Below are 25,495 nucleotides of genomic sequence, written 5' to 3' on the forward strand. Positions count from 1 at the left end.
CCCTATACTGTTTTCCCAAGTGGCCGCACCAGTTTGCATTCCCACCAACAGTTCACGGGGGTTCTTTTTTCTCCACATCCTTGCCAACACTTATAATTTCTTGTCTTTTTTATTCTATCTTGCTTTTGTGTTTTTTCTTAAATTGCAGATTGGTGAAACCATGGCCATTTACTCTATTTTTTTAAATGTTTATTTTTGAGAGAGAGAGAGAGAGAGAGACAGATAGAGCATGAGTCAGGGAAGAGCAGAGAAAGAGAGAGAGAGAGAGAGGGAGAAGGGGGAGACACAGAATCCAAAGCAGGCTCCAGGCTCTGGAGCTGTCAGAACAGAGCCCAACATGGGGTTCGAACTCGTGAGCTGTGAGATCATGACCTGAGCCGAAGTCAGACATTCAACTGACTGAGCCACCCAGGCGCCTAGCCATTTACTTTAAATCAGCAAGATTTCCCCTGTCGTTGTCCAGCCTGTATGAAGAGAAGGGAGCATCCAATGTCCCCTGACATCTTGCTGCCTATTTCCCCAGCTCTTTCACCCAAGTTCCCCAGTGGAGAGGAGAGCGAGCAGGTATCCAGTTGGGTATGGCCCAGAGTGATCCTCCACCTTCGTGAAATTTCCTTGAGGTCTCAGCTTTCATCTACACATTCTTGTATTTAACTCCATAAAATGTTTTAATATATTAAATCTTATTAAGTTATTCCCTCAGAATCTTTGTGTAACATTGAGGTTCTGGGAAGAGAAACATTCATCCTGAACACATATTCCTGTTGAAAAACCTCAAACCAACATCATTTCTGGGTCATACAGGGTCAGCAGGTCAGGGGAGGGAGGCTCCAGGCTAGACCATCAGGGATGACTTCACGAAGGGGCCTTCGTGAAGCCCTAAGCTGGCCCAGTAGGATGTAGACATGCGGAAAGAAGGAAGAAAGGTCACAAGCGAAAGTCTGGAGGTGAACACAAACGAAACCCTCAAGGAACCGCAAAGAAACTCTGTTCCAAAGACCAGGACCTGAGGTTCCTTCTCATCTGAAAGTCACTAATCTTTGTGTCTGGTTCCAGGAAAAACTGATCCCACAGGAGCCAAATTTGCTGTCCCAAGGCCATCAGTCACCTTCAGCAACCACACCATTTCTTCTCCTCTCCTAACTCTCTACACATTTTCCATCTGGACGGGAGGCCCCAGGCAGGCATGTTTGGCACCACACATTGCCCACGTGCCTCCCTGAGGACTTACGGTCATTAAGAAACTTCTCATAATGAGCGCTTTGGCTCCAAAGCACCCAGCTTTCCTTGCCTCTCTCAGCAGCCAGCCCTCAGATTCCATCCTCCCCCATCACAGGTCAGGGACCTTCTCGCCGTGGGAATGGTCCTTCCTCCCCTCCCGCCTCCCTCCCTTCCTCTGTGTGGCTTCCTTCCTGGAAGAGTCGATGAGGGCTGAAAGCCAAGGAGAGGGTGAATCATGATATTCAATCAGTTCTGCTACCTAAAGTGTGGGCTGCCTCAGTGTGCTGGGCTACCTAAGCTTCTCACCAGGATGCTCCCATGTTGTTCTTCCAGTGCTGGCTGTCTTCCTCTGGGTCCAAGTGAAGACATCAAGAAGCAAAGCAAGGCACCGTTGGTCGGGGGAACTAACAATGTCTGCCTCCACTAACACATTTGCCAACACTGAAGAAGGCTGCTTTGGGGCTCACTGGTATGCGATGGTGCTGTAGCGGGGGCCCCCTGGAGATCACCAGGTCCTTAGAGTTATTTTGCGATGTTTGTTCTGCATCTCGAAACAACAACCCATACCTCTGGGGCCTGGCTACAAGGAAGACATGACAATGGACATGTTTTTCCCTATTCCGAAATGGGTAGCTCTGTCCTTGCAGATGGGATCTCTCTCTCAGAGGGTCTCAATGAATATTTGACGAGGGATTTATTGGCTTCCAGCCAATATGTTTAGATCCCTAGCCCTCCTCTACACAGAAACCAAGGTGGGGCATCAAAATAAGAGGGCTCTTTAATTTGGAAGGACAGAGGTCGCTATAAGGCAGCATATAATGGCATTACGGACTTGGCAGCAAGAGAAAATGGAGAACAGGCTAAGCTTTAATCCAGATAGGATGCAAACCTAGCTCCTCACCTGTAAGATGGGGGTAATCCTTCTTACATAATAGGTATGCTGTGAAACAATTTAGCAAAAGTGCACACTTAGCAAAGGCTTTAGTACATCACAGATCCCAATCATAATCATTTGCTTCTTCTCTTTGTTAGGTTATCAAATTCAAGTTGGTACAGTGGGTCTTTTGGGAGAAAAAGATGTGTCCACTTTAGGCAGTGGGAAGTCAACTTACGAACTTCACTCTTCCCGGATGTGGCCCCGGTGGGAAATACAGTGAGCTCACAGGAGAAGAATTGGGACACATCACGAAAGCCATTCCCTGGATATTCTGGCCCTGCTCTGCCTTTGGAGGGTGTGGAGGAGGCCCCTCATGGTCCCTGCCCCACATTGTGCCTGGGGTCTCAGCCATCAGATTCTAGGCTGGACAGAACCCGGGGTGCTGACACTGTGGAGGCCTCTCTTGGGCTCTGACTTTCTTTATCCCACTCTGGCCTGTTAGCAGCCATTTACAGCTAACAGGAGAGAAAGGGTGGCTTCAGAGTTCTCCTCAGGGCTTTGGTGGGGGTGCTTGGAGATGTTTAAAGAGGATGCAGGAAGAACAGACCCCACAGAATCACTTCCCCCTGTCAGGAAGTGGGGTCCTGGTGGACAGTACGGAAGTATGTTGCACCCCTTCCTCTGGGCTCATCCCCAGTTTGTGACTTTCTGACCCTGGACGGGGTCCTCAGTTCTTGGACCTTTCTTCACTCTGGTCAAGGCTAGGATGCTGCCTCTCACAGAAGAGGCAGCACCCAGTACCCAAGGCGACTGGAACCTTGGGTCTTCCAGTACCCAAGGTGACTGGAACCAACGCTAGGATCCTGCATCTGTGTGGAGGGCGAAGGTCTGGCCACAGCACTGACGAGTTTTACCTGCCCAAACCGAACTGGGTAGAGTTTGTTCAGTATCTCCTTAGCTTTGACAACCCTGCTGAACATCAAGAACAAGTCAAAAGACCCATGAGGTTTCCAGGAAACTGGTTTTGCTTCTTTGTTTTTGTTTTGTTTTGCTGCCGCAGCAAGAGGTCAAGAACCACAGAGTTTTGTAGACTCGAAGCTCTTTTTCAGCGAGGTTACCTTCAGGTAAATGGTATCTTTTCTTCCAGGAAGCTAGTAAATCAACAGAATGTGTCCCAGAGGCAGGCACATAGGAGTAATGATGTAAAACGTTTGAGCCATTGGCCTGGATCACGCGGCATAAGAAAGCTGAGGGGAGAAGGAGAGGCTTCAACGGGAGTTCGTTTTGTAACCTCCAGTTCGTATTCTGTCTGGCAGTGGTGTGTGTTTTTTTATTTGGAACTTTTTCAAATTGGGTCTCCAAATTTTAGCCCAAGACAGGGCTGTACCAGTCTTGGAGATCAAGCTCACACACGTCAACTCAAAGGCTGCCTGATGTCAAATTCTCTCTGGTTGAGGCTCCTGTGTGGCTCAGTCGGTTGGGCGGCCGACTTCAGCTCAGGTCATGATCCCCAGCTTCATGGGTTCGAGCCCCGCATCGGGCTCTGTGCTGATAGTTCAGAGTCTGGAACCTGCTTCAAATTCTGTGTCTCCCTCTCTCTCTGCCCCTCCCTGCTCACGCTCTGTCTCTATCAAAAATAAATAAACATAAAAAAAAAATTAAAAAAAAATTTCTCTCTGGTTGGCACCTGGGGTCCCCATCCCTGGCTTCCCACCGCAGCTGTGGTGCCACCGCTCGCCCGAGTTTTCCCGCCACCGTCTCCGCTTCTGCTCCTGCTTCCAGACTGCCAAGCATGGCTGGAGCACTGGCCATGGCCGGGCAGGCTGGGCTGCTGCAGAGTCAGGTTTCCGTCTTCAGCTTGGTTCTCAGGGCTGCTCAATGCCCTATTATTCAATCCTGCTTGACTTGCTGTCCCGTTTCCTGCCTGCCTCACATTTCCAAGCCACACCACTCTCGCCATGCCCTCCACCCCCACCCCCTACAGTCAGCACATGATCTCATTGGTTCCCTCCCCAAGAGGCTGCCAAAGCCCCCTTTGCCTTTACCCCAGAATTCTCTGGCCCATCACCCCTTCTTCCTGCTGCTTTCCAAGGTCAATTCCTGCACCCCGTCCACCTCCCTCATGATCACGCTCCATCTGAGTTCCCTCTCTAGTCCCTTTTCCATCATTGCCTCCTTATGGGTTCCCCACTGACCATTGTCCAGAGGACCATCACCCAAGGAAACTTTTCACGCACCACTGTGATGCTTCCTTTTTTTTTTTTTTTTAAGTTTATTTATTTTGAGATAGAGATAGCACGGGTAGGGGAAGGGACAGAGATAGGAGAGAGAATTCCAAGCAGGTCTGCACTGCCAGCAAAGAACCCGATGAGGGGCTTGAACCCATTAAACTGTGAGATCACGATCTGAACCAAAACCGAGAGTCGGACACTTAACCAACTGAGCCACCCAGGTGCCCCACTGTGACGCTTCTTTAAATCCACTCTTGCTGCCTCTACTTCTCACTTCCCACTCAAGTTTCCTCTGTACTTAGACTATTCTCCTCAAGATAACCATTGTCTATTTATGGCAGACCCAACCACTTCCCCATCTCCCCTTATGGGGCCTCTTTGAAGCATCAGAAATGTGTTCCAGCTCTTCCTCTCAAAACTGTCCTTCCTTTTCTTCTCAGCTCCTCTCCCGCTCCCCCTGCTCTCCCCTAGCGTCTGTTGCATTGGTGCCTCTCAGTGTGAATGGTCCTCAGAGCACTACCTTTCTCCTATTTTGGTCCCTTTCTCCCTCTACTGCCCCCTGGATATTGTCTCATGAACCTCGCCACCAGAAACCCCAGTTCCACCTATCCTGTCGGAACTGGTGCTTTCTCTCTCCCTCCCCCCAGACCACTTCTCCCTCAGGGTTCCCTGTCTTTCTCATGGCCAGGAGCATCTTTCCAGACACACTGAAGATAGCAAACTACTTGCTGGTACTTCCCTTCTGCCCACACAAGTGACTGGTTTCCCCTGGCCTCTGCAGGGTCCCCGGCACCCATTCCCTCTCTCCAGGAACGCTGCCTGCGCTCGCCAGCCCTCCTCAGCCCTCCTCTTCTCTGACCCGGGTTGTTGGAATAGCTTTGGTCTGCCTACCTTCGCTGTCTTCCGTCCTCAGCCTGCTCCTTTATGGCTCTTCGTGGCTCACAGAGTCTGTTACAAATACACAGATGGGGTCACATCACCCCTCCCTTACTTACCTCCATCGTCAAGGCTCCAACTCTTTTAAGGCATGGCTGTGGTTTGCAAAATACAGCATAGCTTCCGTAGCCTCCTGATCATGGCTCTCAACATGGCCCCATTTTAACCATAGTTCTACGTCCCACCACCCTTCCCACCCCCACCAACACACACACACACACACACACACACACACACACACACACCCTTACCTCGTTCACCTTTCACTTGGAACCACTCATCGTTCTCCAGATACCACTCTCCCTTTCATACCTCCGTGTTACGCTGGCTCCTTTTACACTTATACTGGTTCCTTACCTTGGAACATCGTTATCCCCTCTTGAAATCCTACTCACCTTTTAAGGCCGGTCTCCTCCATGAAGCTTTCTCTTATTCCTCCGGGCACAGTTCACTGTTCCCACCTCTGCAGTCACATAACATTTGTTTGTATCTCTAGTAGACCCCTTCATCCTTGAGAGGGCAGACCACGTCTTCCTGATGCCTGCACGCTGAGAGGCACAGCACCATGGCCGGCACATGGTGAGAACTTATTAGTTGCTGAACGCGTGAGTGAATGAACGACGAAAGTGTTCCACTGTCGTCCAGGAGTCATATGCATAAGCACTTTGGGGGCAGGCTGAGTGGTAGATGACAGGCCTCTCACAATATTTATATCTTAGCTTCGTCAGGATCCCAGCTCCGACTCAGCTGAGGCTCCTGTGACCAGCCCTCCAGCTTCACTTCCTCACCACCTTTCCATCTTTCCTTCTGAGACATGGGCCTCTCCTTTGCCCCTTTACCCTGGATAAGTCTCGGACTCTTCCATAAGCCTACCAGAACTTCCTATGTCTTCATAGGGCCACCGTGAAGGTGTCGGCTGGCTAGGACATCAGTCCCCCTACATCTTTGCTCTCTCCTTCCAAGAATTGCCCTCCTGCAAGCCAGATACAGGGTAACTTTGTTTTTTTTTTTATTTATTTTGAGAGACAGAGAGAGAGAAAGAGAAAGCACAAGTTGGGGAGGGGCAACGGAAGGGAAAGAGAGACAATCCCAAGCAGACTCCGCACTGACAGTTCCTAGCTGACAGCTCAACTCCACAACCTGATGTGGGGCTCGAACTCATGAACTGTGAGATCATGACCTGAGCCGAAGTCGGACACTGAACTGACTGAGCCACCCAGGGGCCCCCAGATATGGGTTAAGATAATGTTAAGGCTTTTTCTTCCCCCCTCAGGATGGGCTTTGCCGTGCCCATCATTTACACAGTGGTGGAGAGCTAAGTCTCCTTGCCAAGGACTCCTGCAGTCAAGCCTTTTACGAAATGAAAGGCGTGTCCCCCACTACGGGCGGTGAGACCTGTGAACGGGGTAGGGGAGCCCTGAGAAGCCGGGATCTTTCCTCAGGCTGCTGAGATCCCACAGGCAGCTGCCTCCTCCATCTTCCACTGCAGTAAATTCAGGGAGGTGGGACCACACAGAAGCCCTTCCCCTAAACCCTGTCCTAGCACACGGCAAGAGAAGGCCGCGCTGGGGCAGGACAGCTTGTAATTCTGGCCAGCCCTGACGGGTGAGTCAGCATTCATGTGGGCAGCCCCCGGCTCCTCTCCCCAGCCTGGAGGGGAAATGCTGAGTCGCACACCTTGTGGGGAGCCACTGAGCCAGAGCCCCCGTCGCTCTCTCTCTCTCCACAGCCCAGACGGCTTCTGGGCTTTGCCCATTCTTCTTGGCCTCTGAAGAGGGGGTCCAGCAAGCTCTAGAGCAGCCATGACCTGGGAAGTCATCCCACTAGTGGTCAGATGAAACACAGGCCTTCCAAGGAAGGGCCAGGGCCAAAGGCGTGTGTCCACTTCCTGTACCTGTGCGGGCCGGAGCACAAGCTGCGGACTCCCTCCAGGGGCATCGGGCGGAAGGGGAGCCAGCAAAGAGCCACAGCCCACCATCCAGGCTTCCATTCATGAACCTTCTTACAAGCGCACCGCTGGAAGGCCGCCACCTTTGCCAGGGCTTGAAGTGGTTCGCACAGACCGAGGCCAGATAGGTAATAGCTGTTCTCTATTTTCTATGAGAAGATTTATTCAAAAATAAATTTAGCTAAGGGGGAAATGTTAAAAAAAAAAAATAGGAAAGCAGAGGGACAGATTTTCTTGTTGACTGGCTGCCAGGGATTGAAAGGTTGAGGCAGCCAGTCCCCTCGGAGGGGACAGCTGAAACATTTCATGGTGTAAAGTCAGCGAATTTCCACCGGCTCGCCTGCCAGAGACCACAAAATGGTTTCAAACAACGGCTCGCTTCATGATATGTGTGTGTGTGTGTGTGTGTGTGCGCGCGCGTCCGTGTGTGTGTTTGAGAAAAAGGCAAGGCAAGGGTGGGGGATGGGTAGAGCTAAAAAGTGTCCTCTCGGCCAGCCGAGTGGGCAAGGGGCGTGGTGAGCAGATTAATGAAAATGTTTTGCTGGCATGAGGGGTTTGATTGCCCCGCTGCAAAATTGCTTGCAGATTCAAAAACAGCATGTTTCATTTCAAACTCATTCTCTTGCCATACATTAGCACTTGTCAATGTAACCATTAAGCACAAGCAGTGCAGAAATTTAATTACAAAACCATTTATTTTATTGAAAGAAAAATAAACCCAAGCTACCTCAAATGCATTAGGTAGGTTCAAAACATGTTCAGCTGATAACACCCAAGGGTAGGGAGGCCTGCTGCAGGAATAAATGCGTCTTTCATGTGCGGTGGGGACTCGATATTAGAAACAGCTGCCCATAGGTCCCTCTTTATTTAAGTGCAATTATGAATTAAAAAACAACAGATTTAATGAAGGGACTTTTTATATCTGAAGTTACTCGGCTGTGGTGTTCACTCTCGTCTTCCCATTTTTGCCTCCCCTTTTCAGCGGTTCAATTAAAAATGCTAAATAGGTTGAGCAGAACTTGTTCCTGAACGGGTCACCTTCCCTGCCCCCTCCCGGCTTGTCTTTTGTTCGCCTAATGGTGGGAGAACCAAGGTCTGCGGTGTTAAAGGAAGTCACAAAAATGTGCTAAACACATCAAAAAGTCCCCAGTCTGTGTCTCATTTATGCCTTCTTCCCCTGCCCCCCGTGTGCATCTTCTACATGTTGGAAATCAGGCAGTGCAAGGCTCTCTGGTGAAATAGATTTGGCTGATGTCATGCTGGAGACGGCCTCTCCTTAGCACGACGGAGTTGCCAATAACGCGTCTGTTTTACTATTCTGCTGGAGAGGGAAGAGAAAGAGTTATAACCTTAGTGGTTTGGACTGATTTGTCCATTTAAAGTGCTTTTTTTCCCCCCTGTCTGAGATATCAACCCACAATTTCTTACAGACATCTCCTCATGTAGTCCGCTCAGAGGAGGAATCCGGAAAGGAAAGATCTTTTTCTTTCTTTGTTTCTTTTCTTTTCTTTTCTTTTCTTTTCTTTTCTTTTCTTTTCTTTTCTTTTCTTTTTTCTTCTCTCTTTTTCTTTCTTTCTTTTCTTTCTTTCTCTCTTTCTTTCTTTCTTTCTTTTTAATTTCCCTAGCAAGAATACGAATCTCTAAAATTTTAGGGAAGCATATTTGTCTGGTGGGAAGTGGGAAGCAGGAGGCAGATTAGGCAGGGAGGGGGGGTGTTCTGCTGGAAACTCCCTTTTAGCTCTTATAACTAAGCTTATGCACAGAAGCAGAGCCTTTGTGGCATTGTCATATTGATGATTTTGCCTGTGTGAGACCTAAGGAGGATGTCCTGGCCTGTTTCACAAAGGCCTCCAAACCTCCATTGTCTCCAAGGGACCATGGCTGATGCTCTGGGGGAGAGGGACCGTGCACATCATTGTCCAACTGCTCTGAGACCAGCCAGGAAGGGACCCTGAGCAGCCACGCTGTCCTGATGGCTTGGAAGTTGTACCCACTCCCTGGCCTGGAGGAGCACGTCTGCCTCTGACCCAGATGCTCTGCTCTGTTCTTGACACGTGCTCTCTGTGCCAAAGACCCAGGGAGCCTGAGGCAGGAAAAACACATTCGGAGATCAAGAAACTCACTGCAACAGGTATTAAAGCCTGTATTACAGAGTTAAGATATTAGTTGTTTGGGGAGGAGGAAGGAGGGCAGAAGGGAACAGGATGGGGATGTTGGAGGTGGAGGGTGGGTGTTTGCATCCTATTTCAATATTCTGAGAGAACTGAGCCCAGGGTGTCTAAATTGAGCCCTGTAAGCCAAAGCCAAGGAAGCCCTGGAGCAGACTGAGCCTCCATCAGTTATCACAAGCGCACCCAGCAGAGAAAACAGCAAAACACTACAAACATTCTCTGAGGGGGTCAAGAAGGTGACGCTCCACTCTGACCCGGCCAAGGAGAGATGCTCTTATTCCATCCATGACTGTGTATAAGAAAGGACAAGGGGAGTGACTGGGGGATGGTGGGACGAGGGTTCCAGACTGGCTAATGGCACTGTTACTGAAAGAAATTCCACTTGGGGTGTGAGCTGTAGACTTTCGAAACATCACATCTCACTCAATAAAAGCACATGTTGACATCACGTGCTTCTGCTTATGTGTCTCCCTACCCAGTGCTTCCAACTCTCGGGTGTGCATTTTCTACGTACGTGATGCTTCCCGGCCTGGGTTTCGGGCAGGAGAGTTTCAAAAATGTATCCTAGGTTTAGAAACCACAGTGGTTTTTTAAAAAAAGCAACTGAATGCAATATTCAAGAATTCTCTTATTTGCACTGTCTTCTGGAATAAGATGTAAGCCTCCTAGGGAACAGAATAGGTTTCCTCACCTAAGAGCTGGGTTGGAGAAGCCGATGGAACAAGCAAGGGCTTCCAAATCATCCTGTGGCCTAGAAGCAAGAATTAGGGGAGGTGAAATGAGTTTGCCTTCTGGGGAATGTGGAAATCCCAGCCCTGAAGTGTGCCTACTGGAATGTGCCCAGAGAACAAGGTTACCTTACCCAAAGTATCATTTTCACAGCCGAAGCTACTCCTTCACCCCCAGGGGGCTGCGCAACCCACAGCAAGATCGTGAGGAGCCCTCCTTGCAGGTAGGCTAGTGGCAACGAGGGCTGCCCCCTTCAAACAGGGCTTTCTCTCTCCTCTTCTGATCCTTCACCCTCCACTCATCTCCTGCTCTGTGATACAGAGTTAATCGCATGACCTTTAACATGTAGTTATAGCTATTTATCCACGGATATTTTCCGAGTATATACCACATGCTGGCACTATACTGGGTGCTGGGGATTTAATGAGCTACAAGACAGCCAAGATCCTTGCCATTGTGGTCTATGTCCCAGTGGAGGAGGTAGATATGAATCAGGTGAACAAACAGGTTAAGAGACTACAAACTGGTATTCATGCCTTGTGACGGGTTTTAATAGCGGAGGCACCTGATGTAGGGAAGGGAGTCACACTGGACCTAATGGCCAAGAGAAAGCCAGCCACATGGTGAGCTGGGAGGAAAGTGACAATAGGCAGCACACAGTCCTGATGTCCATAAGAGCTTGGCCTGACGAGGCCCAGCCAGAAGGCCATTGTGACCAGATGTGAAGGTAGGGAGGCTGGGCATGAAGCCATGGGAAGTGGTGTGGATTCAGAGCGTTCTAAGTGCAGTGGGAAGCCAGTGAGTGGTTTTAAGCAATGGATTAACCTGTTCTGATTTGTGGTTTTAAAAGATGATTGGCTCCAAGTGTGGAAAATGGATTGAAAGTGAGCAAAAGGAATAATGGGGAGGCCCTTTGGGAGAGTACCATAGGCTAGGTGAGAGAAAATAGAGGCTGGAGCAGAATGATGGCCATGGGTATTCTTCTTCTTTTGTGTAATGGAGGTTGATTTGGCTTCTCAACCAATGGAGGTTGGTTTGGCTTCTCTGAGAGCTCCTGGAGGACAGAGCTTGCTTTAGTCTTCCTAGGATGAAGGAGGTGTCCTACTCTTTCCCACCAGTACCATCACATGATGCAACAAACTATTTCTCAGCTTGAGCTTCAAACAGCCTGACACAGACCACTCTCCTGCCCCACCTTGGAGACACTACCCTCCATTTCCTCCTTCCCCCTCCTCCCAATGGCAGCCCCTTCCCAGAGCCCTTCCGCCTAGAATGTTCTAGTTTTGACAAAGTCTGACTATTCCTGCTAACTAAAATGCCTGATTAAGGGGCGCCTGGGTGGCGCAGTCTGTTAAGTGTCCGACTTCAGCCAGGTCACGATCTCGCGGTCCGTGAGTTCGAGCCCCGCGTCGGGCTCTGGGCTGATGGCTCAGAGCCTGGAGCCTGTTTCCGATTCTGTGTCTCCCTCTCTCTCTGCCCCTCCCCCGTTCATGCTCTGTCTCTCTCTGTCCCAAAAATAAATAAACGTTGAAAAAAAAAAAAGTTAAAAAAAAATAAAATGCCTGATTAAGTGCCAACCCTCTGAAGGTCTTCCCTGACTCCCTAGGATAGCAGCAGCCATCTGCACCCCTGTGCTCTCATGGCACTTTGTTCACATCTGGATTTTAGCCCCTCATAACACTGTGTTGTAAACTCTCTGCTTGGTGTCTGTCTCCTAACTCAATCCCTAGCTTTGACTCAAGTTATGAACTCATCACAAAATCTCCATTTTTCTATAGAGAGTTGTCAAGACTGAGGACTGAGGTTTTGAACTTCATTGCATATGAAATCATGGTATTACATAGTTAACATTAATAAATCTTAGTATTGTGGATTTCTATTGTACTTTAAAACCTGAGCCTTCTATTATACTTTAAAACCTAATATTTAAAAAGTTTAAATATTAAACAGCCCTGGTTACGGAGCCACTCCCCTAATGAGTGACAGGATGAGTGACCTGGAAGATCCGCCAAAAGGAATTACCCAATCTGAAGACAAAAAAGATAAAAAGACTGAAAAAACTGAGTAAGATTTAAGGATGGGTAGGGAATATCCAAAGTTCAGTATGAAGTCAATGGGAGTCTAAGAAGGAGAGGGGAGAGATAATGAGGCAGAAAATATATCTGACAAAATACTGGATAAGAAATTCCCAAATTTGTTGAAAGATCCAAAGCATAGGGAATCCCAAACAGGATAATTATGAATAAAATAGCATCTAGGCATATTGTAACTAAACTGCAGCAAACGAAAAGTAAAGGGGAAATCTTGCAAGTAGGCAAAGAAAACAACACATTGCATACAAGGGAATAGTGATTTTTTTTTTCTTTTTTCAACGTTTATTTTTATTTTTGAGACAGAGAGAGACAGAGCATGAACGGGGGAGGGGCAGAGAGAGAGGGAGACACAGAATCGGAAACAGGCTCCAGGCTCTGAGCCACCAGCCCAGAGCCTGATGCGGGGCTCGAACTCACGGACCGCGAGATCGTGACCTGGCTGAAGTCGGACGCTTAACCGACTGCGCCACCCAGGCGCCCCAAGGGAATAGTGATTTAAAAGGCTGTGGGCTTAATGGTGATAGTGGTGGTCGGGGTGGCAAATGGACATACACTGTCTCAAGGTTTCTACATTTTATGTAAAGATGTTCAGTACTAACTGTAAGTATACTGTAAAATGAATCTAAGGATTTTTTTTGTAATCCTTAGCTAAACCATCAAAGAAATAATGCAAAGTTATATATTGAAAAATCTAGGTGCACCTTGGTTGCTCAGCCCATTAAACATCCAACTTCAACTCAGGTCATGATCTAACAGTTCGTGAGTTTGAGCCCTGTGTTGGGCTCCATGCTGACGGTGGGGAGCCTGCTTGGGATTCTCACTCTCTCCTCTCTCTCTTCCCCTACCTGCCTCTCACATACATAAACTTAAAAAAAAATCTAATAACTAAGTTAAAACAAAACTATGAAATATAGTCAAATAATCCAACAGAAGGCAGGGAAACAGAAGAATTAAGAATAGAGTGGAGTGGACAACAGAAAAGAAAGAGTATAATGGTAGACCTGGATACAATCACATCAATAATCACATTAAATATTAATGAACTAAATACCCCAATTAAAAGGCAGAGTTTACTAGATCTTTTTTAAAAAGCAAGACCAAGCTATATTCTGACTAGAAAGGATGGACTTTCTCACCCATATTCACTGAAGCACTATAGCCAAGATACAGAGCCAGCCTAAATGTCCTTCAACAGATAAATGAATAAAGAAAAATGTGGTACAGATAGACAATGGGATATTATTCTGTCATGAAAAGGAAGAAAATTCTGCCATTTGCTAAAATGTGGATGAATCTGGAGGGCATTACAGTAAGCAAAATAAGCCAGACAGAGGAAGACAAATACTGTATAGTATCACTTATATATGGACTCTAAAAAGAAAAAAAAAGCCAATTTTACAGAAACAGAGAATAGAATGGTTGGAGGGAGCTGGGACCTGGGGGGCAGAGAGGTGGGAAAAAACAGGATGATGTAGGTCACGGGTCATAAATTATCAGTTATAAGAATAAGTTCTGAGGCTCTAATGTACAGCAAGGTGACTACAGTTAATAATACAAGATTGTAGACTTGAAAGTTGCTGAGAGATCTTAAGCATTCTTATCACATACACACACACACACACACACACACACACACACACACAGAGCTAACTTTGTTAACTATGTGAGGTAACGGATTGTTAATTTTCTTGATCTTGGTAATCGTTCTACAATGTATATGTATATCGTCACATTGCACACTTTAAATATATATACAATTATATCTGTCAATCATTCCTCAATAAAGTTAACGATAAATTTTGAAAAAGAGATAAACTTTAAGTACAATGGATCAATTAATAAGGAAGACATAATGATTGTTGATGTGTACATGACTAAGAATAGAGCTTCAAGATACATAAAACAAAAATTGACAGAATAGGGGTGTCTGGGTGGCTCAGTTGTTTAAGTGTCTGGCTCTGGATTTCAGCTCAGGTCATGATCTCATGGTTCGTGATATCGAGCCCTGCAGCAGGCTCTACACTGACAGTGTGGAGCCTGCTTGGGATTCTCTCTCCCTCTCTCTCTGCTCCTTCTCTGCTCACGTGCTTTCTCTCTCTCAAAATAAATAAGTAAAAAAAATTTTAAATTGCCAGAATAAAAAAAGAAATAGAAAAATTTACAATTATAGTAGGATATTTTAACCCTTCCTACAATTGATAGAACCACCAGAAAAAAAATCAGTAAAGTCACAGAGGCTCTAAACAGCCTTATCAGCCCCTTCACTTAACTGGTATTTATAGAACACTATACCCAACAACTGAAAATATACATTCTTTTCTACTGCACACGTTTACCAAGAGAGACCATAACCTGGGCTATAAAACAAGTCCTAATAAAATAAAAAAGGATCAAAATTATACTAGCATGTATCTTCTAATCACAGGGTAATTAAATTAAATTAGAAATCAATAAAAATAAGGTACCTAGGAAATCCCCAATATTAAATTAAACCCACACTTCTAAACAACCCATGAGTGAAAAAAGAAATCAAAGAGAAACTAGAAAATATATAAAACTTAATGATCATGAAAATACAACAAAATTTGTGGGTTGTGGCTAAAGCAGGGCTTAGTGGGAATTTTATGGCTTTAAATGCTTATATTAGAAAAGAAGAAAGGTCTGAAATCAGTGACTTAAGATTCCACCTCAAACCCAAAGTAAACCAAAGGAGAACAAGTAATATAATAAATATAGTAGAAATGAATGTAATAAGAAACAGGCAAGCAATAAAGAAAACTAGCAAACCCCAAAGTTGTTTCTTTGTGAAGAATAACAGCAAAAAAACCTGATAAACTTTGTTAGAGTGCTCAAGAAAAAATAGAAAACACAAATTACCAATATCAGGAATGAAAGAGGGATTATCAATGCAGATTTTACAGACGTTAAAATAACAAAAAGAGAATACGAGAATGCTGTGAAGACCTTTATACCAATAGTTTCTACAAAATAGATGAAATGGAAAAATCCTTCAAAAATAACAAATCACCAGTATTTACACAAGATGAAACAGAAAACCTGAATTGTAGGCACAGTAATTACGCTGATCAACTATTCAAAGAAGAAATAACACCAAAGTTACACAAACTCTTTTAAAAAAATAAGAGGAGGATGGGATACACTTCCCAGTTTGTTTTATGGTGCTGGTAAACTCGAATACCCAAACCTGACAAACACATGTGAAAAGGAGGCTGGCCAGCATCCCTCACAAACATAGTTGTAAACACTCTCAACAAAATATTAGCAGATCAGACACAATAATATATAAAAAGAATAATACCTCATGACCAATAAGAGTATCCTAGGAATGCAAGGTTGATTTGACAGGAAAAAAAAAATCAATCAATGTAACTCACCAAATTAAAATAATAGAGGAGATGGGGCGCCTGGGTGGCTTGGTCGGTTAAGTGTCCGACTTCGGCTCAGGTCATGATCTCACGGTCCGTGAGTTTGAGCCCCGCGTCGGGCTCTGTGCTGACAGCTCAGAGCCTGGAGCCTGTTTCAGATTCTGTGTCTCCCTCTCTCTGACCCTCCCCCGTTCATGCTCTGTCTCTCTCTGTCTCAAAAATAAATAAACGTTAAAAAAAATTAAAAAAATAAAATAAAATAATAGAGGAGAAAAAGCATATGGTCATTCTGATAGATGCAGAAAAAGCAACTGACAAATACACCTTTATGATAAAAACTCTCAGCAATCTAGGAATAGAAGGGAGTTTCCTCAATCTTATAAAAGGTATTCTTAATAATGAAATATTGAACACTTTCTCAGTAAGTTTGGGAACAAGGCGATGATGTCCACTTTCATCACTTCTTCTCCACATTGTACTGACCACTACTCCTAGCCACTGCAATAAGGTAAGAAAAAGAAATAAAGGTTTTAAAGTTCAGAAAGCAGAGTGGAAACTGTCTATTTGCAGATGACATGATTTCTTATGCAGAAAGTTCTAAAGAATCCTCAAAACCATTGTTGTAATTAATAAGTGAATTTAGCAAGGTCATATGTTACAAAGTTAACATTCAAAAATTATTTTTATTTTTATAGAATTGCAACAAACAATTAGAAAAGGAAATTTTAAGAAGTTCATTTACAAGAGTGACAGAAGATACTGAGGAATACATTTAACAAAAGCTATGCAAGACCTATACACTGAAAACTATACAATATTGCTCAGAGAAATGAAAGACATAAATATATGGAAAAATATACTGTGTTCACGGATTAAAAGAATCTGTGATGTAAAGATGTCAGTTCTCTTCAAATGTATTTATAGATTTTATGCAAAATTCCAGCAGGCTTTTTTTTGGTTGCAATTAATGAACCAATTATAAAATTTATATGGAAATAGAACTGACTTAGGTTGCCTAGATATTTTTCATGAACAAGGTTGGTAGTCTTTTACTAACTAACTGGTTTCAAGTCTTGCCATAAAGCTGCTGAAATCAAGGGTACAGTATTGGCCAAAGGGCAGACATATAAATCAACACAACACAATAGAGCCACAAATACACTGCTGGTGATTTTTTACAAAAGTGTAAAGGCAATTCAAAGGACAAAGGATGGTCTTTTCAATAAATGGTACCGCAACAAACACATATCCATATGTCAAAAAGAAAAGGAAAGAGAGAGAAAGAAAAAGAAAAAGAAAAAGAAAAAGAAAAAAAAAGAAAAAAAAAGAGAAACAAAGAAAGAAAGAAAAGAAAAAGAAAGAAAAAAAGGAAAGAGAAAGAAAAAAAGAAAAAGAAAAAGAAAAAAAAAAAAAAAAGAAGAACCTCTCTTTACCCTGCACACTTTGTAGCATGTTCAAAACTTAAAAATGGATCACAGACCTAAATGTTAAGCCTTAGATTATACAATGTCTAGAAGGAAACACAGGAGAACATATTTATGACCTTGGCAAACATTTCTTAGAACATCAAAAACACAATCCCTAAATGCAAAAAAAAAAAAAAAAAAAAAAAAGATAAATTGGATTTCATCCAAATTAAGCAGGAAATAAAGTATCTCTTTATTAATAGCTAGCAAATTGAGGCTTGCACCAGGTCACACAGCTAGCAAATGGCAGAGCCTGGAAATGAACTCATGGCAATCTGACTCCAGAATCTACATTTTTATGCATAGTATTCTAAAACAACTCCCTTTACAAGACACAATGCAGGGAGCACAGACTTCAACAGCACAACAACAGTCTGGGCTAATAGGCCAGGACAGCACCCCACAACCTCCCAGTCCCAGTCTGGACCTTGGGGAAGCCTGAGTGTTTGAGCTTTAGCAACACTGAATGAGCTTTCAACAAACTCGGCGATGCTTCATTGCAAAAGAGAAATGTTATGAAGGAGGTTAGAACTGGCCTGTCTTCCCTGAAGATTTGCCAGCTCGATCTTAATGACATATTATTGCTGAAAATAAGGGTCATCCACGTAACCGGTGTCACCCCAGGGCTGTGCTGTATGCTGCAGAGAATTCGGTTAGGCACGAGCCCGCCCCTCGGCGGAGGCTTGTGCAGGGACCGGTGGGCAGGGTGTGCCACTGGCATCCCACAGTGTGAGTCCTTATTTGCTGGACCCACCCCTGCCTCTTTCTTTCCCCGCAGTGCCTAACGCAGGACTAGGCACCCAGCAGATTTCAATAAAACCTTGTTGCTTGAGGGATGGTTTGTGGATGCCATTTTCACATTAGAGATTTATTTGTACTTAGTTCCAAAGTCCAGACTTAGGTCACTCCGTGTTCTATAGAACAGCGCATACAAATCCCTTTACAATTCAGACTGGAAATCAGTAGATCTGGGGTAGAGGCCAAGATTCTGCATTTCCAACAGTCTTCTGAGTGATGCTGGTGCTGTCCCCTGAACCCCTCTGTGACTGGTAAGGCCCAGAGAACATGGACTTCAGAAGCAGGTTCTCTCCCTCCCTTTCAATCAAGAGAGTTCAGTGTGAACTATGCCTTAAGATGATTTTCTCCCAGGGAAGAAAAGCTCAACTTTCTCATTGCAATTCTCTTTGTGGGTTCACTTAAAAAAGATGGACTGAGAATATGCAGTGTTTGTAGTACAGCTACCAGGCCAGAGGGAGAAGTGTAAGGTCCAGGGCGGGCTCATAGTATGGTGCCCTGCAAACACCTTTCGGCACACATATTTAGAGGCTGGTGCCATCTTTGCCTGGTGAAGGGGGAGAAGCAGCCAGTTGCCCTCTGTCTTCCTGCTGAGTTTGGCTCTGATTCAAACCTGCAAACCCCTTAGAAAAAAAGTAGCAACTATATAGCGAATGCCCCTGAGAGTCTCTTGCAGCCCACTTTCCTTCTACCCATGAGACAGATCAAAGTATACACAGCTTGTCCTTCACACACACTCTCTCTGAAGAATCCAGTTAATGTAAGTTTTCTATCTTATTATTTATAATAAACAGGCATCTTCGGAAGCTCCTGGCTGGTCCATCTTCTATTTGGTGCAATTAACTTTCATTCCACCTGTACTTTATACTCAACCCAGTGCTGAGAAAACATAGTCTCTGCCTTCAGCACGCTTTCCGTCCCCTTTTTTAAAAAAGCTTATTTATTTTTGAGAGAGCAGAGCGGGAGGATGGGCAGAGGGGGGTGGGGGGAGAGAATCCCAAGCAGGCTGTGTGCTGTCAGCACGAACCCAACACAACCTGGAGATCATGACCTGAGCCAAAATCAAGAGTCAGGCACTCAACTGACTGAGCCACCCAGGTGCCCCCAGGCTTTCCATCGTCTTAAAGAAAGAAGGCTCACAGCTAAGTACTAGGAGCACGTAGCAGCTGAATTCTGGGGCATGGTGTACCCGATGTGACTGCTGGGTGAGGAGGCACCAGTCATGGTGGCCTGGCAGAGTTTATGGAAGGCTTCATGGAAAGGGCGGGGCTGGGCTGGAGGGACAGAACATAATGTGAATCCAGAGAGCAGAGACCAAGGCCAGGGAGGAAATCTTGCAGTCTGGACAAACGTGCACATGACCACTCCTGTCGGAGGTCAGCTTCCAGCTCCTCTGGGTTTTCAGAGCCGCGCTGGCCGCATGCTCCTTTTACCAGCACCTAACCGAAAGTTCCACAAACATTTCCATCCTGAGCTCAGCCAGGTTGGGATCTTTCATTCTACCGCGGAGAAGAGCCAGAGGCTTTGACCTGAATGCATGAAATGAAGGTGGAAAAACAATGTTTGAATTTTTAATTCAGAAAAAGGAAGCAACCAGCAATAATCTGGAAATTCTTAATCGGGAGGCAACTGAGGACAGCACTGGCGTGACCTGGCAGAGTGGGAAACTGTGGGGTACCTTCTTCTGTCAGATTGCGATTATTGGGAGAAGCAGAGCTGGTGGCATAGCATTGCTGTCTTGGATCTTTAAAAATCTGGGTGGCCACCAAGAACCTTGAGTCAGAAAGGTCCCTTTGGAAAGGTGGCTGGGCAACGAGGAAGGTCCTGGGTGTTTACAGAGGCTGCAGAGGGTCAGGGCACAGCATAGGAAAGCTCCCACTGGGGTGACCAGAGATCCCAGCCACCTGCCGCCTGGGACTTCTGCCCAAGAGGGCTTTGAGTACCTTGGCTATCCGGCACATTCCGATTTAGGGGAGGAGAGACAATGACAAGAACAAGATTGCATGTACCTCCCATGAGTCCCATTGCATATGGGATATATTACAACTCCCTTGACAAGGCATTCAAGGTTTAAACTATGGCCCCGACCTATCTGCTCAACCTCGCTGCTCCCCTGCACACACCATGAACACCATGTGCCCCAGCGAGGCCAGTGCTCTCGGTTCTTCACTCTTCCTCCATCCAGGCCCATCCTCTTCCCTTCTCTTCCCTTTCTTGGTCCTATCCATCCCTTAAGAGCCATGAATCTGGCTGGCTCTACAGGCCCACAATAAGCTCTTCCTTCTCTAGAAAGGGAGACCAAACTGCAGACCACACCAAGTTTACCACCAGCAGAACACGGGCAACCGAATGTATTGTTGGGGAAGAAGCTGTTACCAGAAAATTTCTTTTGAAAGTACTGGAGGCACCTGGGTGGCTCAGTCGGTTAAGTGTCCGACTTCGACTCAGGTCATGATGTCACGACCAGTGGGTTTGAACCCTGCATTGGGCTCTGTGTTGACAGCTCAGAGCCTGGAGCCTGCTTTGGATTCTATGTCTCCCTAGCTCTCTGCCCCTCCCCCACTCATGATCTGTCTCTCTTTCTCTCTCTCTCTCAAAAGTAAATAAATGTTAAAAAATTTTTAAAAATTAAATAAAAATTCTGTTGTGAAATAATCACAACAGGAAACATGAATTTCCTTGCATTTCTTTACCCTGATTTTGTTGTTTATACTATTGCTTATGTTTTTTTTTTTTTTTTAATTACCTGGAAAGGACACCCTGTAATCTTTCCAGGGTTTGAGTCCCCTAGCTCTGAACCCAGCCTGTGCTTCTCTGACCACTTCACCCAGCGACAGCCTGTCCTGCATATTGAGGCCCCGAATCTTTCAAATCTTACATATGGTTACAAAGCCATTTCCTGTCTCGCTTCTGCATTAATCAGAATCTCTTTCTGGGGAGGCAATAAGTGTTCTGCATGTTACAGGATGTGAATGAATGGAAAGCTGTTAGGACAGCCCCTGACACATGTTAGATATTAATACTATTATTGTTGTTATTATTTAACTTATTTGCATCACTTCCGAGATTTTTACTTCCTTCAAAGATTAGACATTGCCAACTAATAGGGGCTCAATAGATACTCGTTAAACTTCTTTGTGGTGATATAGTATCCACTAAATTAAATAGTGTTTTCAAGAGCCAGTGCAGCATAGCAGTTATGAGCACAGCCTGTGGAGACATGTGGGTCCAAATTCTGGCACCACCACCTGAGTCCTATTACTTAACCTCGGGGTCTCTGTTTCCCCGTCTGTAGTGCCTACTTTGTAAGTTTGTTATGAGAATCAGTGGGTTAATACTTCAGTACCACCATCACACCATGCCTGAAACATAGTAAGTCCTACGGAAGTATCTTACATACAAACGTTACCAAAAAGAGTTGGGTAGAAATTTATCTTAGAAAAAAAGTTTTCTAAGCAGTACCAATTATACCAATATTAATTTGAGAGAATGAGTTCCCCCTCTTGGTAATATCATTTGTAGATAAGCAGTTAGTATGCTGAGTACATGGAGACTCAACACCTTCAAAGCAGGGGCGACAGGATCTTTCCTTGGTGGACTTGACTAATGATTGAACTTCAGGTATATATCTTTATGATAGTTTTACTCAAACTGTCCTCTCCCTTCAGGTAGTGGATGCTGTGATGTGCTACCCTGACCCCTCCTCAGAGAGTTGGGACTGCTGCCAGCCCAGAAATCTGTCCTCAGCTGGAGAGGGCCATCGGGGACAGCCATAGACAATGACCGGTCCCTGCGCAGAAGTGAGGCCCCCTCCCCTTGCCCCAATTGTTAATAATTCTGAAGGTCACCCCTAGAGCTCCCCCAGGGGCCCGCTGAGGGCTCTGATGACACTGCTTTGTAGTCCAAGTGTTTTCTCTGCCCGAGCCTGCTTTTCCTCCTTCCCTTCCACTTCCACAGATGTGGATCCCGAGAGCACTCCCCGATAAACGTCCTGCACGCTAATCTCTACCTCCAAGTCCATTTCCGGGGATCCCGGCCTGTCTAGGGAGGGGCACATTCATTTATTTTTATTAGTTCTGATACAACCTTTGACTTGCAATTACCTGGACTCCACCTGTAGCTAGTGTGAGTGTACGGTGTGGTTTGTCTGGGACAACCTATTTGTGCCTTTAATTATTAAAAGGTTTAATAATTGATAGCAATCCTTTCGACTTAAAAAAATTTTTTTTTTCAACGTTTATTTATTTTTGGGACAGAGAGAGACAGAGCATGAACAGGGGAGGGGCAGAGAGAGAGGGAGACACAGAATCGGAAACAGGCTCCAGGCTCTGAGCCATCAGCCCAGAGCCCGACGCGGGGCTCGAACTCACGGACCGCAAGATCGTGACCTGGCTGAAGTCGGACGCTTAACCGACTGCGCCACCCAGGCGCCCCAGTCCTTTCGACTTTAAAAATATTTCTGGTGGAACAATAAATTCTACAGCCACCTCATCTGTAAACAACTCTAATGTCCCCAGGACTCACTGCCAGTGTGGAAAAGTGAGGTCATATTAACATAGTCTGCATTCCCCTAGCTTGGAGCGCCTCTTAAGTTTAATTCTGGAACCTCAGCCTCTCCCTCGTCCTCCCCTGCTTCCTCCCCAGAAAATCTGAGTGACGCTGGAGCCCACACGTTCTCGACAGATCAAACTCTTGCTCAGCTACTGCTCTCGACCCTCTTCTGAGGCTGCTGGTCGAACCTCAAGGCTGACAGTCCCCTCTACTCTCCCCGGGAGCAGTGGCTCCAACTGGCACTGCTGCTTTGGGGTATCAGACAGTGTCTGGGTGTTCTATCATTGCCACAAGGCCCAGATGGCCCAAGGAGGCCCCATGGATGCTCATCCCTGACCAGGATTTGAGTCTCTACTTTGGCTGTAGCTTGATATATCTGCCCTCCCATGAAGTGAGTAAAGAAACACATTGCCTTTATCTAGGATACATTTTTTTCTTTGGTTGAACCCCAGAGTAGAAAGGCATGGCCCCCAAATGGGCGTGGTTCATCTCAGATTGTCCACAACCCTTTCCCACTCAGGATCACACACAGGCCCTCAGGTGGCTGGATCAGGTTGGGGTTGAATAACAGCCTCCAACTATAACTGGAAACCCTCGACCTAGCTAATCCCAGTGGTTCAGGTTCTTTTCCAGAAGTTTCCTCACACTCCATGGAATTGAGTTGACACAAACAGATGCAGAGGAATTGCAACCTAACTCTGCTCAAATCAGGTATGTTTGCTCTGCATGATGACACAAGATCGTAAAAATGACTGTGGGCATTCCAGTCCTACAAAGTGATCTTGATAATCAATGGAAAAACAACAATTGTTCTGTGACCTGTAAGTACTTTTGTCTAAACATTAAAAACGCTCTTATTGTTGGCTATAAATGCACCAGGAAATGAAAAATGAGCAAAATTAATATTTACATATTACACTGTAATTTAAAACGTTAAAAACAGTGAGGATTAAAGTGTTTGCTTTCTTTCTAAAAAACTTATCAAAAGTAGTTTTGAGCAGTTCTTGCCTTCTTCCTCTCACTGTATAACTGTGTTTTTTAAAAATGTTTTTATTATTTATATTTGAGAGAGACAGAGAGAGAGAGAGCATGAAGCAGGGCGGGGGCATAGAGAGAGGGAGACACAGACTCTGAAGCAGGCTCCAGGCTCTAGAGCTGTCAGCACAGAGCCTGACGCAGATCTCGAACTCCCGAACCGTGAGATCATGACCTGAGCTGAAGTCAATGCTTAACCGACTGAGCCACCCAGGCACCCCACGCTGTGTAACTTGTGATGCTATGCCTCGGTGTGCTGTCGTCCTTCTTACATAGTTTGGATCAGCGTGCAATAGTTTATCCTTCACTCCTGCGATGCCGTGAAATATCTCAGAGCATTTCTTGAAGTGAAGTTTTTTGCTGGCATCACTTCCTCTGGGACATCTTCATTTTCTTGGAATCTGGCTGCAAATGTCATGGTGGCATCCTCATCTGGGCTAGGAGCTTCACGAGCAACTTAGCACCAACCAGCTCATGTTGAACTCGAGAATGCAGAAACCAGCCTTTACTGGCAGTCAGTGGTTCTTCTTCAGTCTCCTTGTGATTGGCTTTGTTGTTGTTTTTGTTGTTGTTGTTGTTGTTGATGATGCAGCTGACTGCAATGCTTTGGTCTGAATGTTAGCCAGACTAATTAGGACTTTAAAACATTATGGTCTTGGGGCGCCTGGGTGGCGCAGTCGGTTAAGCGTCCGACTTCAGCCAGGTCACGATCTCGCGGTCCGTGAGTTCGAGCCCCGCGTCGGGCTCTGGGCTGATGGCTCAGAGCCTGGAGCCTGTTTCCGATTCTGTGTCTCCCTCTCTCTCTGCCCCTCCCCCGTTCATGCTCTGTCTCTCTCTGTCCCAAAAATAAATAAACGTTGAAAAACAAAATAAATAAAACATTATGGTCTTCAACCCAAAGTAGAAGAAAACATTCCATTTCAACCATAAGTGGCTTTATGTTTCCACTGCAGTTAAAACTGAAAGATAAAGTGGCTTTTCCTGTTTTGTTTTGTTTTTTAATACTCATTGGACTTGTCCAGTGAGGTTAGCACCATAGCTTCTAGTAGCCCTATGTTGCCCATGAGCTTGGCTTTGCTGTTGCCATTTTCCAATCTATTCACATCCAGTTTCACTGCCAGCGTTGTCACTCTTTGTTTCTTTGCTGTGCTTGTACTTCTGTTAGCTAATCCTCTGTGGATTTTTCACTTTTGTAAAATGTCATGTGGGTTTATCACCGGGAGGCAAGGAGGCAACACAGCTACATAGTTTGCTGCCTGTGCGTGAACGGAATACCAGAAGCATGGTGATCAATCACAGACAGACTTTGAAAGGAGCGATGCAATTGGTCACTTCACGATTCGCATCTGTTGTTTATGTAGTGATCTGTGGCCTGAAAAGGAGGCAGTGAAATTTATAGTTTATGTAACTACAGTCCTATACCAAGGCCGCAGAAATTGCAACCATTTTGTTGGGGACAGGTAATACATATTAAATCATGGAAATTGAAACTTGTGTGTGTCAGAAACATGCAGTGCAGGGAGGGACTGTTTTGTGAATATTTGTACCAAATATTTCTTTTTTAATGCTAACTATTTATTTTCGAGAGAGAGAGAGAGTACGAGCAGGGGAGAGGCGGAGACGGGGCCGACAGAGGACCCAAAGTGGGCTCCACGCTCACAGCAGAGAGCCTGATGAGGGGCTCAAACTCACAAACCCCCAAGACCCTGACCTGAGCCAAAGTTGGACACTTAACCGACTGAACGACCAGGTCTCCCCCCGCCATTTAAAAAAAATGTGTTTATCAAATATTTCTGAGCGCATTGATAGTATTGCACTTCACCCACCTTGTGGTGGGATAGTCACGTGTTATTACTTCTGGCCAATGAACTGTGACCAGAAGTTACAGATATCCCTTCCATGCCACAGCACTCAATTGCCAGTGAGTACTGGTACAGCCCCTGAGAGTATCCGAGCAGGAGCTACGCTGTGAGTCAGGGTCCCTGACCAACTGAGACGAGCAGAGGCCTCTGCTAAGGTGTCACAGACATATAGCATAAGCAATAAGCAAAACTTT

General features: G+C 45.6%; 1 long non-coding RNA gene across 3 annotated transcripts in view; it reads right to left on the reverse strand.

The window, feature by feature from the left end:
* Positions 1 to 2,019: 2,019 nt before the first annotated feature.
* Positions 2,020 to 25,495, reverse strand: part of LOC123580728 — a 30,131-nt gene continuing 6,655 nt past the window's right edge. For 2 of the 3 annotated variants that reach the window (XR_006703434.1, XR_006703431.1), the window contains 3 exons: positions 5,661 to 5,813; positions 5,221 to 5,277; positions 2,020 to 3,345 (listed from right to left, as the gene is read on the reverse strand). This is a non-coding gene — a long non-coding RNA (uncharacterized LOC123580728). Of the gene's footprint in view, positions 3,346 to 5,220; positions 5,278 to 5,660; positions 5,814 to 7,889; positions 8,535 to 10,075; positions 10,136 to 25,495 lie in introns of those variants that run through there. The other variant, XR_006703432.1, reaches the window with a different exon arrangement.

This window comes from Leopardus geoffroyi, chromosome A3 (genome assembly GCF_018350155.1).
Source record: "Leopardus geoffroyi isolate Oge1 chromosome A3, O.geoffroyi_Oge1_pat1.0, whole genome shotgun sequence".
NCBI lineage: Eukaryota > Metazoa > Chordata > Mammalia > Carnivora > Felidae > Leopardus > Leopardus geoffroyi.